At 40.0% G+C, this 9,263-nt stretch overlaps 1 protein-coding gene across 1 annotated transcript in view; it reads left to right on the top strand.

Moving 5' to 3' along the window:
- Positions 1–1,016: 1,016 nt before the first annotated feature.
- Positions 1,017–9,263, top strand: part of LOC131682575 (uncharacterized) — a 64,797-nt gene continuing 56,550 nt past the window's right edge. The window contains exon 1 of the mRNA XM_058964158.1: positions 1,017–1,970. The gene's annotated coding sequence lies outside the window, so the exon portion shown is untranslated. The remainder of the gene's footprint in view (positions 1,971–9,263) is intronic.

The raw sequence follows: 9,263 nt of genomic DNA, 5'->3' as shown, positions 1-9,263 counted from the left end.
GGATTGTTGTATACAAACTTGTATGAAAATGTCGTCTGGTCTTGGAGGCATAATGAGACCCCCAGCTTGCTTAATTTTTACACTGTCGAGTCATCATCACCAACCGCCGCCTTACACGAAAAAAAGCCAAACTGGGTGACTCAAGGCGCACAACCTGTTCTCCATTCATTCATAAATAACTATGCAACCTTGAAATGCTTATAATCGGTAATCTTGCCAATCGCGACATCTAGACAAAGCGTAAACCAAACAAGAAAACATTCTGATACGTAAGAGGCAATAAAAAGCATATCACATCACATGTTTTGACCGCTTGAAATAGTTTGCGAACATAAGTAAACAGAATGATTCTCCTTCTCAGCATTATTTAACGACAGTCCCATGTGATCGAATATGATCGAGTGGGTCTCGTTTCCGAACCTCATCATGTTTCACTGTGCACCGGGTGTGGTGTTTGCGAGCGGATGAAATGGAAATCCCTGATTGCTTCCATAAACGTGATGTTGAGCGCAATATGTTAAAGGTGCTGGGAAGTGTTGAGAGAGCGAGAGCTACTAAATATTGCGTGAGTGGGCTTGCTGGCAAAATGCACGAGTGAGCAGAAAATGCGATGAGCGATAAAGAGAACTATCAATCAAAGTGACGGCTCGAGAATGTCCGCCCATGGGACTTATAATACGCATCGCCATCGCAAGCCAGCGTCGGAAGCGTTGAGGGTTGTCAGCTAGGTTTGACAATTTTAAATTGAAGGGGTTTTGAGTTTACAAACCTGTTTACTGTGAGGCTTGCTCTGGACATACTGCTGATTATAAAACTACTTTAACCTGGCGGGTGGCGGATTTTAGATTTGGCATATGTCGCTCGCTCAAAACCATTGATTTGGAATAGAACTTGTATTATTCTTATAAAGTGATTAAATATTTTAAAGTGCCAACCCTATCAGGAGGGATACCGAGCTTCGGCTATTATTGTTTGCGCACATGAAACCTCAGCTCGTCTGGGTATTCAGTATCTTGACTGCGTTGATCGAGTTCACAGGCGGTGATCGCGGGTTAGTGGTGTTCTTTCGTGCCAAAACGCGCTTGATTCATGCGATCAGGCGGATCATTCACCTGAGTCGTCTCGTCGGTGGTGCCGGCATTTAATCGGTTGTCGCGTAGTTTATGTGCGGATTAGAAGGTGAAACAAAATAAACGGGCTCAGACTATTGTTGTTGTATTGTGTTATACGTTGGGATTCGTCACCGTTTTATTACCTCTTTATGGCATCGTAGGGGTTTGCAAATATCTTGGCAGGTAGTCAATAGTGACAGAGATTGGGGTTTCCATTTAAATGTGATGGTCTGTATATGTGCTACTCGGTGTGCAACCATTTTTTATTGATAACGTTGGTGTTTCGCGCCAGCTTGTGATTCGGCGAGTGTGTGTAAAGTGCCCAAAATTGTTTGCATCGTATGATTGAAGGCGTTGTAAAAAGATCGAGCTGTTGTTGTGCCTGGGTGGTGTACAGTGAATATAGTGCATATCCAAATTTCACAAGCCCATCCAAGCTAGTGTTGGTGGTTGCTCTGCTTTCACTGAATAGCAAACTTGTTCTGCCCTTGCTAACCGATGTGACTGCATCGAGTGGTGGCGAAGTGCTACCTAGATAAGCGCTTTATCGCCTGTTTGAAGCAGCCGACAGTACATGCCGCGGCATCTCATCGCAACTAAGCTAACTGCCTATCGTAAAACTTGACGTATGTTTCAGTTCGAAACAAAAGTGCTGTGACAATAGCTGTGTGATTTTTTTGTAGAACATAGCATTTTGATGAGGTGTCTTCGAGCTGTTATGCACACTGCCGAGTGTTAGTCGGCTGATGTGAGCCGTACGAAAATTCCGACACTCGAGTGCCAGATTGTTAGATCAACAAACGACGGCTTCCTCCGAATAGGTCTGCTTGAGCTACCGAAGGGGATTTTGTTTACATGGTAAGTGTATATTTTGTTTCAGTGGCGTTTGTATCGAAGAGGGCTCAGTGTATGCGTCTATTTGTGCGATGATAGACCACATGACCTGAAAAAATACCGCAGCTGATTGGCTCTGGAACGTGGTTGTTGATCAATTGTGACGAGATCTGGGCATGGTTTAAGGGTTTTGTCGAGACCTAATTATGTTTTTATAAGAAACGTGGTTCGGAAAGCTTATTTGATGGGGTTTGAACAACCTGCAGTGAAGTTGAGTCATAGACAGCATCTATCATTTAAGTTGGTTGACGGATAAGAGCATATGACAGTAGAAAATACATTGATTTTAGTGTAAAGTGCACTATGCTATATTCCTCCTTAGTGGAGACAAATCAAGTAAAAACTTTTTTCTCCACTAAGGAGACAATTGTTTTAAACCACATTGGCGCGTAACGGGCACAAAACCTATAACCAAATTAGTTATGGGAGATGTGTTTCGAGTTCCTCTTATCCGAATCTGATACTAAATTAGTGATAGAATTAAGCTAGCGCTGGATTGACACTTCAAAAAACGAAAACACTATCTGTGTTTCTGAGCTAGCTTAGTCACTAGTTTAGTGTCGGATTCTGATGAGAGGATCTCGAAACGCATCTCCTATAACTAATTCAGTGTGAAGTGGTTATTTAAATTTTTTGTAGGGCTGTGAGACTTTTTGAAAAGTTTGATGCTTTCACCTACACTGAGTAGTTATATACTTGTATGAAATATATGAATTGACCAAAAACCTATTTTAAAACGTTTACGTTTAGAATTTTGTAGGGACATTGAGAATGCTATAGCTAAAGTCTGTGCCATCTTTTAGTTAAGCTATTGTTTACCAGTTAATGTAAGTAGAATCCGAACTTTAAATACCTTAGCTGTTATTCTTATTTTAATACTGAATTCAGCAAACAAAAATGTGGCAAAATGTATATTCAACAAAATCCAGTTGAATTCACCTAACACTGAGATGAGACCTTCCTTTTATCTTGACACAATTATTTGTATTTACACACCTATGTGTTTGTAATTCATGTTTGGAATGCCAAATATCTGCAAAAAAAAATTGAAAATAACATAACTCGGTTGTTTCTCCGTTTGTTTCTTCACTCTTAAAAGTATATGCAAGCCAATAACAAGATACATTTTTGAGACTCACGGAAGGGCAAACTTACTCAAAATTCCGATGGAGAGCTCCGTATTTACCAGGGATGCCAGGTCACATTGATTGAAATCTGTGCGCAGCCTATTCAACAATCTGTGTAAATCTGTGTCAAGGAAAACATACGAATTTGTATCAAAACAAGAAGTGGCGACCTTTTTTTTTAGTTTTTGCTCGAGGCAAAAATTAAGCTATAGGTCAACAATTGAGAAATCTGTGCTATTCTGTGGATTATAACAGAAAATTGTGGAAATCTGCGAATTAAAACAGAACATTAAAAATCTGTGAGACACAGACTAATCTGTGTACCTGGCCTTTCTGGTATCATAGTTCCAATCCGTACGGAAAGGAATAGAATAGCAGCCTTTATAGATATTACCATATATTTGAGATGAATCTTGGAGCGTGTAAACAATTGATCCTCTTGTTGAGATGCGAATTACGTCGTCGATGACGTAAACGCTTATGTAGGAAGGGAGGAGTTGTTTGTCTCCTAATAGACTATGGGGCTACTTTTGGGAATGAAATGTACAATTAATTCCCACTACAATTATGACATGTATTCTGTTTCGAGACTGCAAATGAGAGCTTCCTACATAATATTTGTTAAGTCTTAATATCTTCATTGGGGACCATTAATAAATTACTTAACACTTTTAGGTGGGAGGGGGGACGACATGTTGTGACATATGGGGAGGGGGAGTTAGCTAGATCGTTATGTAACATGTTTTCAACGAAGAAAAAAAAAATTCTGGGAGTTTGTTACGTAATAGGGGAGGGGGTAATGGAAAAATTTGTGACAATTTGTTACAAGGAAGGAGGACGGAGTCAATTTTGGGCAATTTTTGCGTTACGTAATTTATGAATGGGTCCCTTGTAGTAAAGCTGGAATTTTCCCATCCTTTCTTGGAAAATTAATTGAAGCTAAATTTTCAACCGCCAATGTGATCGATTCGGTCGTCACGAATCTATGAGCAAGATTCAAAACTACCAGAAGAGAAATCGTCGTTGTTGTGCTATCTTATGACAAGCGCCATTTAGCACATTTCGAGAAAAACGATTTTTAAAGTTTGAAATTGAATGTCTTATTTGTATGACGTGTCATAATCGTGCATGGAAAATTTTCCATAGAAAAAAATCATCAATTTTTAATTTTTATTCATATCTTTGGCTTCATTTGGTCTTTAAACCATCAGTGAGATGCATTTTGAATGAAATGAGTCAGGGAATCTAGAAAAAATAGTTATTTTTCGTTACAGTGTTGCCAAATATGCTATATTTCCAGTTTAAAACTTAAACTGTGTTTTTCTCACAACTCGTGTATTTTTCTTTTGAAAATTTTTATGCCATTGTGTTCCTCAGGCATTTTTACACATAAAAACATCTAAAACTTCAATATAACTAGAGCAAATCTCTAGATACAGTGATTTGAAGCAAAAAACTGACAATTTCTCATTATGTTTCTCGCTCTATCTACGTAACCAAGTATAATTTTAAAATTCTAAAAACACCACTTTGTAGAGATTTTTCAGACAAGTAAAGTGGAATATCTAACTCAGTTTACCCCAAAATGGCGTTTGTCATAAGATAGCACAACAGCGACGAAATTACTACGAACAGGGGCAATATTTATATGACGAGTCACCGTGTGTTAGTTAGATAATATATTTGAGTACTTCACCTTTGCCATTTGATATAATTAACGTTGAAACTTGAAACATTTGTGCAAAGGTTTTCCTACCACTTCGCTTAGAGAATCAAAGAGGATTTCTGTACTTGCGAGTCGACTGAAATGCTTTGATGGATTTGCTTCTTCGTATGGTATTACTATGAGTGAGCTTGTCGTATTCACGACTTCATCCAAGTAACTTTTGGCCGTCAAATGATCAGTTAACATAGTACTTACAATTTCCCTATTTCATGCTTCCACGTGAGTCCATTGATGACATTTGATCGTTAGACCGGCGTCGGCTGGGTACTAACAGCCTTCTAAAATTTTAGTAGCTGTAGCAGCGGAATGAGAGGGTGTCAACGGGCGGGCCTCAAAACCCATATCGTAAAATGTATGCCCCAATCCTTGAGTGTCACATGACCCGCGCCGAGGGATGAATGGCAGGGGAAGAGGAGTTCAACACTTCGAACCCCAACCCTACGTTAAACTAGGAGTAGGATTCGAAGCGACGACAAATACTAAGCCAGGCACGGAGCCTGTGAGGCACCAGGACGCACCCCACACTATTTTTGCCCTTACCCTCGCAAGCGGGGCTCTGTCTTTCTTTCTCGAGCTATTTAGAGGAACAAAACGGAAAACACTAAGAACACTGTTAACATGAGTTTGGTGGAGATTGCGGAGACGGAGGTGGAAGGTGCTGTATAGTGGTTCATTGGAGGATGTTGTGTCCTGCACTTCGTCCATTCTCAAGTCTCCAGCTAGATACGAGGATCGGCAAGTGATCAAGGAGGACACAGACCAGTATGGGCGGCTGCTGAGAAACGGCCACAAACCCGCTGAAGCACTAGAGTTGGCAAAAATCACCATAGAGAAGGTACCAGCCAAGCAACAGCGTTCGACGGATACTGAGTCGTTGAACAATAGTGAGTGCAAGAAGGAACCCCAACCGAAAAGATCAAGGGGCAGGATACTTAGATAATTACTAAAAACAGAGCAGCTTCCAACCTTTAACGAAATGGCCAAATCATACTCGATGACAATCATTCCGGTTGGTTACGCTGCTATGCATAGCTGAATGCTACTCGATGCACGTTGATCGATAGTAGAGCTCAAGCAATACGAGACTCAAGTTTAGGACGTGCACACACAAACAAGGGTATCTCAAAATCGCCTGTGCAGACAAAGATACAGCTAAGTGGCTGCAAGATGCCATGGCTGCGACCAAGTCCTGGGAAGGCCATTCATTGGAAGCCGTTGAAGCATCGAAGATTCCAAAACAGGCGCTTTACATCGGCTATTTTCCCGAAAGCATCGACAGGTCCGATGGGAACATCCTGGTGCAGAATCAGAACGACGATTTCTGCAGAGAACACTGGAGGATCGTGAAGAGAAGCACGGTCCTCAAAACGGTAGAGCTCCTGTTGGCGGTAGATAAGGCTTCAGTGAAACTGACAACCTCCTAACACAATGAACTGAACTACGTATTCGGAAATTCTAGAATGCGCCAGTCCCGTTCTTCGTCGCACGTGTTAGTTCTATGTAATTATGGACTAAAAAAGCTCCGGTGTAACATGAAACACTTCACGACGGACTTCTAATCATTACAAGCCTGCTGCAACGGAAACGAGTGCATCGGTGGAAGCCTGTCTTACGAGCTATACACAAAAGCACTATCGTATGTGGCTCACGAACTGATACGTAAAGAGAGAACCGAAAACTCCCTGTAGGCGAAGGTGCGCAAAGGGAAGCAAATACTGGGCACAAGAAGGCTACTGGAACGTCGAGCAGCATCAGCCGTCGACAAATTAAAGAGGATTGGCCCCAATTTCTACGAAAATCGGTCGACATAATTCTTTTTGGTCTACTAAATATCTTAAGATCCTGTCTTATTTTTGGGTACCCACCTAAAAACTGGAGATGTTAGGGTAATATTTACTACAAAAACAGATAAAAAAGACTTGACATTATCCAAGGTATATAGACCTATCAGTTTAACATCAACACTTTTGAAACTGATGAAAAAACTATTGAACCACTATATTCAAACGGAGCACTTATCGAAAGTTCTGCTAAACAAGTACCAGCTACCATATCAAAACGGAAAATCTACGAATTCCGCCCTACATATCTACATTGACACTTATTGAGAAAACCAGCAATTTGCGCTTTTCTTGACGTTCCCCCAACTCTCAGTGGAACTATAGTTATAATTATAATAAAGGAAACTCTGGCACTGTGGGCGTGCAGTAAACTCTTCGGGAAAGCTTAGCGTCTCAAACCGAGGTTGGCTTACTAGTCCCACACAATCATTGCCAGACCACCGTTAACTTATTCCTCCATAGTATGGTGACCCAAAGTTAAACAAAAATTAATTTAACTAAAGTTCAGAGGCTAGCCTGCCTCTCTATCACAGGCGCTATGAAATCAACACCCACTATAGCTATGGAAGCCATGCTGCATCTACCTTCATTGCATAAACATGTTATGGGGGAGGCGAGACTTGGTTCTCTGAGAATGCTAAAGGGTTAACCAAAGGGGGATTTAAATGGTCACCTGAGTATAATAAAGGAACTCAAACTAAATCCTGTCTTGAGCACCGTTCAAGATAAAACGGTGGCTAAACCGAACTTCGACATCTCAGATGAGGTCAACATAGTGGATCGTCTGATATGGGATGCAAAGGGTCTCATATTACCTCAAGATACAACATCATTCTATACGTATGGCTCTAAAATGGGTGACCTGACTGGCTCGGGAGTCTACGGAACAAATATTAAAGAAGCGATATCAATGTGAAAGTCGCCTACAATTTTCCAAACAGAGATATATGCAATGTGCACCCGCTCAGAGGTCTGTAGGAAACGAAACTTCAGGCATGCGAAAATCGCAACCTTCACGGACAGCCAAGTAGCACTGTTGGCAATAAGGTCATCGACTTGTGAGTCCAAACTGGTTTGGTAGTACATTACCTCTTTACAACAATTGGCCACTCGGAATAAGGTAATGGTATTCGGGGTACCGGGCCATCAAAGTATTAGTAGTAACGAAGTGGTCGACGAATTTGCCAAGCGTGGTTCATCGAACATACCGAATCGTAAGGTCAGATTTAAGACATTCGTCTATAACACTACTTGTAAATATGCACTATGCATGCACAAGGCATTTCACGTGGATGTGGTATGCCGTTTTTTGTTTCTAAGCAACGAAGAGATAGTTTCGTAATTTCCCAAGATAGAAGTATGATGCATGAAATAGCGATTCTTGAGCTATGAAAGTTATTTCTTCCTGCTGAAAACGGGACAGATTCATAGTTACTGTAAGAGATCAAGTTGTCCATCAAAATACAGGACATAAAGTGCCTATGCTAGCCCTATTAGGGAAAGTGCGGCACTATATCATCAATTACGCGGCCTACAATCGATGGATTGCGTATATATTGGCATCAGCAGTTTTGCTTCGGTTCTAAGAACCCATATAATAACAAAAATGGCCTGAAAATGCTGAAATTCTCCTGTTTGAGCGCAACGAAACTCGAAGCGAATGCCCCAACTATTGCACTACCAATGCCAATGCGTTGAACACAGAGACTGTTCAAACCAACGGCTTCACATGGGTAAGGTGATAATAGAAACATGACGAAAGTAGACACATGGATACATGCGAATACCATTCGTCACAAATTCACTTTATTCTACACAGCAAAAAAATCTTGTAACTTTACGTCTTGCCAGATGCACATAAAACGAGCGTCCCAATTCTGATAAATTTAAAAGCCAAACAACTCACATGTAAATATGTGAGTTGATTGGCTTTTCCTAAGTCATTCAGTCTGAGTTTTACATCAAAAGAGTCACAATATTTAAGTTTAATTAAATATTTTATTTTATCAGTACATATAAATTCCTATTGTCAAACGGAAAAATACGTTGCTATACACTTAAAAATATTTACATCTCAAAAGATGCACATAAAAGGAGCGTTAAAATTCGTTTGAATTTACATTCAAGAACATGTAAAAATATGCTTTTTCATAATTCTCCATCTCCATTGAGCCGAGATCTACATCAAAAGAGACACAATATTTTGTTTCACATCTCAAAACATGTAAAATTTTATTATTAGACAGTAAAATACGTCGCAATGTTGTTAACTTCACATGTAATTTTCATTTTTTCTAAGTGTGTAGGTTGCTTGCGTCAAAAGCAACATTTTTTTCTGAGAGTGTAGGCTAATATAAGGTGGAGGCGTATCGTTATATTTCAGGTTTTAGTAATTCTATTATTTTTTATAAGCCTAGAGTAAATCTGGTATCTAAAAATTTCAAAGCATCTGGTTCTACAAATTTCAAAATCTTGGTATAATTTTTGGTTTTGACTTTTTTTATTTAAAAAGTCGGAATTGAATATCAGTTCGGGCACAGGTTTTTCAATGTTTATAATTTCG

Source organism: Topomyia yanbarensis, chromosome 2 (assembly GCF_030247195.1).
Source record: "Topomyia yanbarensis strain Yona2022 chromosome 2, ASM3024719v1, whole genome shotgun sequence".
Classification (NCBI taxonomy): Eukaryota; Metazoa; Arthropoda; class Insecta; order Diptera; family Culicidae; genus Topomyia; species Topomyia yanbarensis.
This window is presented reverse-complemented; position numbering and strand designations above follow the sequence as displayed.